Here is an 11576-nt window from a genome sequence, read left to right as displayed (position 1 = left end):
AAATGTTAAACCAGACAGCAACGGTGAATGGTAACCTGTTTGCAGTGTGGGTGAGCAAGATTATTTTAGAAATAATACTCTAGATCAATAAGCATGACTAAAGAAAGCCACAGCAGTGAAACCTCTGAAGAGGATGGCATTTTTAAGCCCCTGACAGACTGAGGTACACCCAACTGCCTGCTATTGCTTCCTCCAGAACTGCATGAAGACAGACCTTCTGCCCCTCAGCTGTGCCCCTCTCAGGAGCTTCCAGTGCTGTTTTTGTCTTGTACCAGTCTAAGCACCAGAGTGTTTGTGTTTAGCCTCTGGCTGTCATCCCATGCTGCCCACTGTGGTGACTGGCAGTTTTGTTCCTAATTCTCCAGCAGCACATTTTCCTCTGTTTATTACTCTTCTCCCTCCTTGCATTTGATGTAATGCTTGGACTTGAGTTCGGAGTTTCCACATATTTCCTGCAGCTGATTATTTTCTCACCTCTATGCTGCACGACAATCTTCTTATCACAAGACCTTCCAGGCTACACTAACCCATTTCAGATAATGGAGGCATACTTTGGCCTGGAGAGGGGAAAGAAATCCCCCTCTTATGTTCCACATTGTGACAAATCTACCATTGAAATGCCTTTTTGTTGTTATCAACCTGTTTGGAAGTTTTGCTTGAACAGGTTAACAATGTACCAAAAGACTATGGGAAACATTTCAAAGTGAGTTTTTAAGGCTTTTTTTACCAGTCATCTTTTCAACATTGTGTCTCAGGACAGCCCTGGGTGGCATTAATCTGCTGAAAACTCCTGATGGAAAGAGGAGAGCTTGCAGGTCTGTAATGAAGGACCATCTATCTCATTCTCAGGGCTGACCACATCTGCACAGAAAGTGCTGTTAGGTTTCAAGGCTGGCTGTGGGAAGCAGGTCTCACTCAGAAATCTGACTGTCTGTATTACATTTCTTTTATATAAAGAACTACCAAACATCACCAGTGAGAGAGTAATTTGAAGACATTAGAATACTGAATCAGGGTGTAGAAGCTCAGGAATGACACGACTGTTTACAATGCAGCCCTTCCTACTGATGTCAGTGACTTCCTGCTTGACCACAGCTTCAGCTTCAAAGCCATGTAGACTCCAGGCCCACCATTGGAGAAGTTTTTAGAGTTGGGCTGAAGCACTTCTGCCAACTCCTTGGCAGTATAACCTGTTATAAACTCTACATGAGCTTCAGACTCAGGTCTTATCCCTTTGCCACCAAGTTGCTCTCCCTCTCCTCTTCACTTGGCCTTTTTCTTTCCTTGTTTTCTGTTTGTTAAGTCATTTAACTTTGAAGCCTGTTGCTCATAAATGAACAGTAGTCACCTTTCAGTGGCAGGACTTGTAGTAAGGGCAGGTGGACAGAGGAATGAGTCTTTGGGTATACAACATCTACAATATTAGATGCTACTGGACTTTGTCAGCAGGGAGCTGCAGTTCAGAGACATGACATGCTTTCCGTTTCAGGCACACAAGAGAATCCTCATGAACTCCTCTTCCTAGCAAGAAAACAACAACAACATCCAGAACAATACAATACAGCTGTCTAGATTAAAGAAAGGTTAATGATAATTAAACACAGCTCCTACTGGCATCCACATAATTCAAGGGAGCCTGTCTGCATATAGGATCATGACAGTGTCTCATCCTGCTTCTGTTAAAGGGGGGAAACATTGGTGGCAAATCAGTGTCAAGAAAACCTTTTTCTGCAATGTGTTAACATCTTGTTTCTCAATCATAGCCATCAAGTATAACCAAAGTAGTCCTGCAAGCATTTACATTCATGCAACTTATTTAACATACAGCTTATCTGTTACTCACACAAATACTTCTGTTCCTACATCACAATTTTACTCAATACTAAGTAAAATAGTATTCCTATGAAGTAAGTCTGCCCTGAATAGGGAAACGAGCCAGCAAAATTACAGTGCAAGGAATCGCAACACATTTTTATGTATTTTAGCAATTACATTCTAATTTCAGTAATCACACCAGGCTTCAGACTAGTGCTGTAATTTCAACAAAGCCACGAAGCTTTGCTGAGATCAGAGAGGCATCAGGACACAAAATTCAGACACTAAATCTTTCCTGCTGAGCACTAAGGATCTTGAGGGGAACCCGCGGTGTTACAGAACACCACAGAACGCTGAATGCCACAGTAATTGTTTAGCGAAAAATGCAGAAGCAGAATCATCTGCAAAAAGCATTCAAAAGAATAGATTCATCATGTAATTAGACGGTGCCTGTGATACTTCAACATTTAGCTCATTTAGGACATCGACCTGAGAATGCCTTTGAAAGCAACATGCCTGCGGGACCAGGCATTGTATGGGGAACAGCCGCTTGCTTTCTGTTTTCTCCTTCAGATCTCGCTTTTATTGCTCATCCTACTCACACAAACTCCCGTGCTGCTGCTGCCGACAGATGGTCCCATCTAACTTGCCTCCTTGCAGTTAGTGGATTGCCGAAATACAGACATACACATGACTTGGGTGAACCGAAGGCCCCTGGGACGTTGTAGTAGCTGTAGGGGTGGGCGAGGCAGCGAGCAGGCACAGTGAGCTGTGCCTTCTCTGATCTTCAGCCTTCAGAGCCTTCTGTCTGGCTCCCTGTTGCGGGAAAGGGCATCTGGCCTTCCCGAAATTGGTTTTGTAGCACTCCTGTTGCCACACAAATCATGATGAGCTTTCACAATCAAGTTGCAAAGGCCCTTCGCTTAGGAAGAGCCTGCAGTTCCCCCGGAGCCTCGCCCCGGCCGGAGCCCGCGGGGGCCAGGCTGGCGATCGAGACCCGGCCCCACGCTCGCATTAGCGCACCCTGCCCGCCGTTGGTTCCACTGCCCGGCTCGGCGCAGGAAGGCGAGGCAAGTCCGCTGTGTCCGCACGCTTCCACGCGTGACCTTCCCCGTTCAGCTGCGAGGGGCCCGGAGGCGCGGGCCGGGTCCCGTCACGGCCCGTCGCGGGGAGGAGGCGGCGCGGCGCCCTCCCGCTCGCCTGCCGCGGCCACGGGGTGTCGCCCTCGCAGCGGGCACGGCGGCGGCGGCGGCTCCGGGGCAGCCCAGGCCGGTGGCGGAGGCGCCGTTGCAGGCGGTGGGGCTGTGGCCGGCCCCGCGCCCCAAGGCAGCCGGTGGCAGCGCAGGTGAGCGGGGCGCTGCCGGTACGCGTGGGCCCCTGGCCGCAGACCCTCGCGGCACCCTGGCCGCAGACCCGCGCACACCCGCCGCGCTTGAGCGCGGCTGTGCTGAGGCGAGGCGGCGGCGGGCCGGGGCCGGCGCGGGGGGAGCGGTTGTGGCGGGGTGCGGACAGGTGGTCGCTGAGGTGGCCAGGGCGGTGGCGGAGCTGCAGCGGGGCGAAATAAGTCCTCAGTGCCCGAGTAATTAAAGTATTTTCCTTATTACGGCCCCGGAGTAAGGTCCGGGAGGTGAACCCCCTTTGCACGGGCTGCCGCATAGCTCCAGGAGCCTGTAGCTACGAAGGGTCTTAATTGCAGGGTTTGAGATGTAAACGAGGAGCTTTAACGCTCTTTTTCCAACTTTTAAGGACGTGTCTGATGAGAAATGGAAATCTGGCTCAAAGTCATCCTTCCTGTTGTTGACATCACCTGAAAACTCCGATGAAAACATTTCCGCTACTTTACTGCAAACATCAGCTTCCCCTGAGGTCTCAACGCCTTGTGAGTATATATGTTGGCTGCTGGGAGAGCTCCCTGATTTTAGGAATCCATGGCTACGCTGTGTAATTGTTCTGCAGTGTTCATTTTATTGCAAGCATTAATAAGGGCTTATCGTGCCCTGGGGTGTTGTGGGCATTACAGCATAGGCTGCAGACAGCACTCTGTTTTATCAAAACGCTAACCAGCGTTTTCCCTTTTTTATAGTTATGTGTGAAGTGATAATTTGTGTTTGTGTTTGGTATTTCTGCAATACACATAACCAAAAGGACATCTTGTCTGCTACTGAATACCTTTCATTCACAGTGAAAAAAAAAAACCCTAGAGGGGTAGGAAATGTTTTGTTCTCAGGTGAATTAGCTGTTCCTGGATTGTTGAAATGAACATAGAATGTCTTACTAACGTGAAAGGAGCAATCTGTTGGGAAGATCAGTAAATCCATCTGTGTTCAAAGATGAAACAAATTAATAAAGACTAAATTCTTATGCAGCTTTAGTTAGACGTGATCCAGATCCTCTAGCAGGACTGTTTGAGTGCATGTGTTATTCTGAGGAGAATGTTATTCACTTAACTTGATTGCTTTCAGCATGGTGTGTCCAGGTGTGCAACTAGTTTTATAACAACTTACTTTGGCAAGCTCAGGTTCCAAGCATTGTGTAATCTTCGTTCTTTTGGTATTTGGAAAACAAAGTGGAGATGTGTGATGATGTGTAAGATCTGCAGTTGCTTTTTAGACTGCAAGACATGGCATAATTACACTAATTCAGAACTTTGTAATGATTTCTGAGCAGAAAATACTGGTTGCATCCACTGCATGTACCAGAACTGCATTTCACTGGCTACAAAAAGTATTAGACACCTGTGTCTAGAATTCAGTGAGAGGTTAAGGAATCATCCTTTAGATGCCTGGTACATAGATGATGTGTGCTTGTTTGTGTCAATGATGACCTATTAGACTGTTAGAGTGAACGGGAATGCTGTGATGGTAGTAATCTCATTGTGTCTCTCCAAGTTGTTTGTTTGAAAAGAAACTGTACTAAAATTCAAAAGTGGCATTGTGATAGTGTTTAGCTGGGAAAGTTTACACTTTCCCCTACTTCTTGATATTTACCCAAACAGTGCTATCAACCTCACGTAGGAGACTGGCTTTGAACACTAGAAGTTAAATGACTGGTAAAAATAGAGTGATCAGCCTCATGATCATCCACATGCTTTTCTTCAAGCTTTTTGCAGATCTCTATTCTTTTTTGTGGAACAGAAACTGTGGGAAGTTTGCTTCACAAATGGGGCTTCAATGTTTGCTGATCAAATGTAGTTGCAGCACCAGGCTTTGCATCCTGATCTGTCACAGGTGGCATGTTCTGGAGTTCAGCTTGTCAAACTTAAAATGTTCTTGGACTTGATGAGATTAATGATATCTTAATAAATAAGATGCCTGTTGGGGAATGAACTTGTAGAGAGTAGTATAGGGGAAGCGGACCTGGGGATCTTGTTGGGCAGCAGAATGGCCATGAGCCAGCAACGTGCCCTTGTGGCCAAGAAGACCAATGGTATTAGAAGGGCAGTAGGTCGAGAGAAGTTCTCCTCCCCCTCTACTGTGCCCTTGTGAGACCACATCTGGAATATTGTGCCCAGTTATGGGCCCCTCAGTTCAAGAAGGACAGGGAGCTGCTGGGGAGAGTTCAGCTCAGGGCCACAAAGGTGATGGAGTGGAGCATCTCCCTTATGATGAAAAGCTGAGGGAGCTGGGGCTCTTCAGCTTGAAGGAGACTGAGGGGTGACATCATTAATGTTTACAAATATATGAAGGGTGTGTGTCAGGAGGATGAAGCCAGGCTGTTCTCAGTGATGGCCAATGATAGGACAATGGGTACAAGTTGGAACATTAGAGGTTACAAAGAAATACAAGGAAAAACTTCTTCCCTGTTGAGGTGAGGGAGCACTGGAAGGGGCTGCCCAGATGGTGTGTGGAGTCTCCTTCTCTGGAGATATTCAAAACCCTCCTGGATGAGTTCCTGTGTGACCTACTCTAGGTGGTCCTGCTCTGGCAGGGGGGTTGGACTGGATGATCTTTCAAGGTCCCTTCCAGTCCTTAAGATTCTGTAATTGAGCCTCAAGTTGTATTTCTCCATCTATCTTCATCTTCGTATCTGCTTGACTTTTCCAGTGAGTCATGTGGTGACGTAAGGAAAAACCTTGCTGCCCCTTCCTCTCTAAATCTGTACAATGTTTATTTGTTTGGACAGGTAGCGTAATGATGAATGTTTGTAAAGCACTTTCAGATTCTTAAATTAATTATACCATCTGACAACTATATTTCTTTTATTTATTCTCATTAGTCTTAGATTTGCAATTCCTTCTTTTTTTCCCTCAACAGCTGGGACTTTGGATGAGCTTCCAGAGAACTCACAGTCGTATCTTTTCTTAGAGATACATCAAGCCCAACATGTCACTAGTGGAAGTACTTTATTTAACAGCATGAATGAGGTACTATATTTCACTGGCAAGACTGGCCTAGGGAGTTATTTGTCAAAGACATAAAGGAATTGTAATTGCTTTGGGCAAATACAAATTTGAAATGGGTCATTTTAGCTCATTTTGTGTATTAAGGAGTGGAATATCTGACTTCTTAAAAAATAGAAGATGTAGAGCTGCCTTTTGGAAATACCTCAGTGTGTTATACTATAGCAATGGGATAATTTTCTTCCCTGCCTTGTGTCCAACTATTTTGACCCCGTTTTACTTTTAATCTTTTAATCCTGCCCTATGTGGCATGAAATTTAAGTTCCCTGCAATCAATAAGGAAGACTGTCTTACTGCCAACACTCATGCCTTCCTGCCTGCTCCTCTGGTGCTCTCTCCTTCCTGCTCCCCAGACCCTCTCTACCCATCCTTCAAACCCTAAGTGCATCTCTGTCAAGCCCTGGCCATGGAGGAAGCTGGCTGTGGTTGGAAATGGGATTTGAACATGTCATGGGAAGTGATGGGTAGAAGTATCTGGTATGGATGCCAGGCAGGGGATACTGGAGCTATGGATTAGCTGGAGAGTGATATGCTGAGCATGGACACCCTAGTGGGCTTACTCTAGTCCCAAAGAAAAAAAATACTTGGCCTTATGCCAAGGCTTTTTTTATCTTGTGTTGTGATCAGAAGTATATTTGGAGTACTCATGAAATCTTGCCTTCTTCAAACCCTGGTTTAAAACAAGCTACTTCTAACAGTCTATCCCTTACTTTCCCTTTCTGTCTGATAGCTTGCCTTCTTCCTCACCTAAACATCATCCATTTTGAAGATAAAGTATCTGGGTGCATGACCTGGCATGGTGTTGGATGAAAGCATTTTCATTTGCGTCATGGAAAATGCATTTGGATTTGATGGAAATGAGTTTTGTAAGGATGTGAATCTTTATTGTGCCCTCATTGCAGTGGGATCATTTCCTTTTCCAATTTGAGAGTGGGTTACTTGAAGCCAGTCAGGAATTTTTTCTGTTGGCTTTAACAGCATCTGCAATCACAGAATGGTAGGGATTGGAAGGGACTTTTAGAGATCATCTAGTTCAACCCCCTTGCAGAAGCAGGGTCACCTAGATCAGGTCACACAGGAACGTGTCCAAGTGGGTTTCAAACACCTCCAGAGAAGGAGCCTCCACACCCTCCCTGGGCAGCCTGTGCCAGGGCTCCCTCACCTCAACACTGACATAGATTTTCCTTATGTTTAAATGTAACTTTTTATGTTCCAGCTCCATCCCATTACCCTTTGTCCTGTCACTGGATACAACAGAAAAAAGTGCTGCCCCAACCTCCTGACACCCACTATTTAGATATTTGTAAATGTTAATAAGATCCCCCCTCAGTCTCCTCATCTCCAGACTAAACCCCAGTTCCCACAGCCTTTCCTCATCAGGAAGATGCTTCAGTCCCCTGATCATCTTTGTAGCCTTCCACTGGACTCTCTCCAGCTGATGTATATCCCACTTGAGCTTGGGAGCAATGTGATATCCTAGCAGGACCCATTGCTAGTGTATATTGGGCTGATACACCTCCTAGTCAAAACTCCCTACATGGTCTCAAATGGGTCAGCTTTATAAAATAAAAAGGCACCATGAATGTATGGTGATCATGTATCAGCTCAATATTTGAGTAGGTTTATAGTAGTAATCACAGTGAATCATTTTAGGTGTGTTGTAATAAGTTTTTGGTGTCTGTATGTGCACTACAGCTGCAGAAATTGCAGCTGGTTCAGAGGCTTGGGCAGGGCATGATCTTTTCACTGTATCACTACTGTCTCAAGTAATTGCACTCATATCTGCAAGGCATACCCAGTGCTTAAGTCAGTTCATTAGCATATTGTAAAGCTTACATATGAGTAATTTTCCTTTATTTTCTCTCTGACTGCTTTTGTGATTAGACTGTGTCTGGCTGAAGTCTTTTGAGAGGATTTAGGGTTGGGGGGACAGGGGTTGTCTTTCTTCTAGCTGTGGAATTATCTGCCTGCCATCTGCAGTTTGTCACTGATGTTTTTGTTCTGGTTTAAATCCACAATTTAAAAGTACAACACTTTCTTATCATTTTGCCTTTACCAGACTTTGCAGCAGCTTCTGAATTCTTACAAGTTTGGGGATTTTTTCATAGCTTTTCACAGCTCTGTGTAAAATCAGGCCATGCTCTTGCCATGTGCTCTTTTTTTTCCTCTAAGTAGAAGTGGTGTGATATTGGTCTTAAGTCTTTACTTTGTTCCTCTTTTGTTACGCTGTGGTGTAACTTCAGCTATAGACTAGACCCCATGATCTAAAATTTGCATGTATGGAAGCACAAGAAGTTTGGATGGATTTCTGTTGACAACAATACATATTTTCATTGAAGAGTGATGGATGATGGAGTAGCAGGCAGATGTCACAGCAGATGCTGACCAGCTTGTTTTCTCATTTCAGAGTCTGAAGGTAGTTAGAATAAATAGAAATGTTACGCTTTAACTTGTATCATGTTGCCATTTTTGTGTGCTGTCATGTGATGCAGTAGTAATTTTTAGCACTCTCCTTGTTTTTTAACTGTGCTGATGCTTTCATAAGAACTATCCACTAGAAGTCCAAGATCTCATTCCTGAATTATCCAGAGCCCATCATTATCCATATGAAGTTGAGGTGTTTTTTCCTGAAATAAAGCCCAGTCTGTGTTTACATGGTATTGAATTCTGCCACCCATTTTACTGGTTGTTTGGTGTCATTAAGTATTTCTGTATCTCTTTGCAGTCAGCGCTTGCCTTTATCAATTATTTAGTATTATTACTGAATTCTGTCATTTAACTGTTGCAATATTTCCTTATCTCCCAGTGATTCATTAGTGACTATACTGAGAACAGTATATTCTTAATGCAAATGTCAGTGGGACTGCAGACATACTGTTCTTCCACTACAAGGACTGACTGGTTTTTCTTTTTACCATTTTTTTCCTGTCTAGCTGGTTCTCTATACAGATGAGGATTTTTCCTTTTATCCCATAGCTGCCTAGATTTTATATTATTGATTTTAATGTGGATTTTTTTAAGCAGTCTGCCTTCCTTTGAGGGGAATCTTTGGGGACTGGACATGAGTTACTGCAGCTTGAGGAATAACTTGCAATCAGGGAAGCTGTGGTAACAGGCTACCAATCATTCCCCTCTACTCGACTTTGGTGAGGTCACACATCCAATATTGTGTCCAGTTTTGGGCCCCTTTCTACAAGAAGGACATTGAGGTGCTGGAGAGGATCCAGAGGTGGGCTGCCAAGCTAGGAAAGGATTTGGAGCACATCTCATGTCAGGAGGGGCTGAGGGATCTGGGGCTGTTTAGTCTGGAGAAAAGAAGGTTCAGGGGAGACCTTCTTGCTCTCTAAAACTTGAAGTTGTAGTGAGGTGGGGGTCACTGCTCTCCCTAATAACCAGCATAGAATAAGAGGAAATGGTCTCAAGTTGTGCCAGGTGAGGTTCAGGCTGGATATGAGGGACAATTCCTTTCCTGAAAGGGTTGTCAGGAATTGGAAGGGGCTGCCCAGGGAGGTGCTGGAGTCATTGTCCCTTCATTGTCTTTGTGGCCCTGCACTGAACTCTCTCCAGCATTTCCTTATCTCTTTGCAAGACTCTACACTTGCCCTTGTTGAATTTCATTAGATTTCTTCCTGCCCACCTCTCCAGCCTGTTCAAGTCTCATTGCATGGCAGCACAGCCCTCTGGTGTGTCAACCCTGAAAATCCCATTTATAAAGGGATTTTTTTTTTAGTGATACTTGGTAAAATCTGCTAACTTTTGCACTACAGGCACTTTTGCCCTAGCCTGATTTTTTTTAAAGACCATGTATAGGTGGAGAACTAGTAAGTTTAGGATACGCAAACCATGAGAAACTTCTGTCAGTAGAAAAGTGAATACTCACTCAAGATATGAAGCATGAGAACTAATCAACTGAGAGTTTGTGTGTTTGTTTGTAGTAAAAAGCATAGACATGCAACAGATGCTTGCCTTCTATGTTAAAATGTAAAAAGTGAGTTTATTAATAACAATCAGACTGAAACATTGCCTGTTACAGTTAATGCATTTGACAGTCTTACCATTTTGAGGAGGATGACTGTATACAGCTCCCTAGAATGAAATGAATAGCCACCATCTTAATGTGAAACATTGTAGAACACATTTTAACTGTGTGTTTCATCAGACCTACAGAAAACTGAAAGACAGAGCAGGATTTCCACTTCACTGGCACTCTTTGTTCCATCTTTGGGAAACATTGAGGCCAGGTCCCAGGTAAAACTGGCTTTACGCTGAAGCCTAATGAGTCACTCAACACTTGTAAGTCAAGCTTAGTTGAGGAGAGATTCTTAATTTTAAATTATGAGCTGGAAAACAAATAGATCTTAAATTTTTGAAGTGCTGTGCTCACTTCTACTGGATGCACCACTACCTGTTTTCTTGGTTTCCCTGTGTTACCGAAACTAGCTCATCCCATTTAATTATATTCAGACATCTACTGGAGGTACAAAACTTCATAAAATACATAAGAAAATTCATATTGATACAGTATTTCAGAAATAACTATTCTTAAAAGCTGGAAAGATGTGAATCCAAATTCTGGATGCTAGAATCATAGAATGGTAAGGGTAGGAAGGGACCTTTAGAGATCATCTAGTCCAACACCTCTGCAGAAGCAGGGTCACCTAGATCAGGTCACACAGGAACATGTCCAGGCGGGTCTTGAAGACCTCCAAGGAAGGAGCCTCCACAACCCCTCTGGGCAGCCTGTGCCAGGGCTCCCTCACCTCACAGTGAAATAGTTTTTCCTTATGTTTAAATGGAACTTTTTGTGTTCCAGCTTCATCCCATTACCCCTTGTCCTGTTGCTAGCTACTATAGAAAAAAGGGATGTGCCAACCTCCTGACACCCACCCTTTAGATCATTATAGATGTTAATAAGATCTCCCCTCAATCTCCTCTTCTCCAGACTAAACAGCTAGGTTTTGAATAAAATATTGCTTCTAGCTTCTATGCGAAGTATTTCACTTTGAGGATTAAAAACAAAAAGAAGAAGAAAAACCTGACAGGATTCTAATAATTTAAGCAGCAACATCCTCATTTGTGTGTCTGCACAGTTCCAGACATGAAAGGCAAGATTCTCTGAAAGACTGTGGAACCCAGCAGTTTGATTTTAAATTTGTCAGGCACATGTTTGGTGGACAGTGATAAGGAGAAGCTGAGAGGAGGCAGAAAAAAATTGGTGTTTGTTTTTTTTTTCACTGAAGTTACTCCTGTAGGCACATAATAAATCTGGGAATAATTTTCCAAAAATTTACATGCTACTAATTGGCATCCTGGGATGCAACAAGAAGAGTGTGGGCAGCAGGTCAAGGGAGGTTCTTCTCCC

General features: G+C 44.1%; 1 protein-coding gene across 5 annotated transcripts in view; it reads left to right on the top strand.

The window, feature by feature from the left end:
• The first annotated feature begins 3062 nt into the window (after nt 1-3062).
• Nucleotides 3063-11576, top strand: part of ANKRD6 (ankyrin repeat domain 6) — a 109315-nt gene continuing 100801 nt past the window's right edge. For all 5 annotated transcript variants that reach the window (XM_061989572.1, XM_061989577.1, XM_061989574.1 and 2 more), the window contains exons 1-2: nt 3063-3160; nt 3562-3694. The gene's annotated coding sequence lies outside the window, so the exon portion shown is untranslated. The remainder of the gene's footprint in view (nt 3161-3561; nt 3695-11576) is intronic.

Source organism: Colius striatus, chromosome 2, assembly GCF_028858725.1.
Source record: "Colius striatus isolate bColStr4 chromosome 2, bColStr4.1.hap1, whole genome shotgun sequence".
NCBI lineage: Eukaryota > Metazoa > Chordata > Aves > Coliiformes > Coliidae > Colius > Colius striatus.
This window is presented reverse-complemented; position numbering and strand designations above follow the sequence as displayed.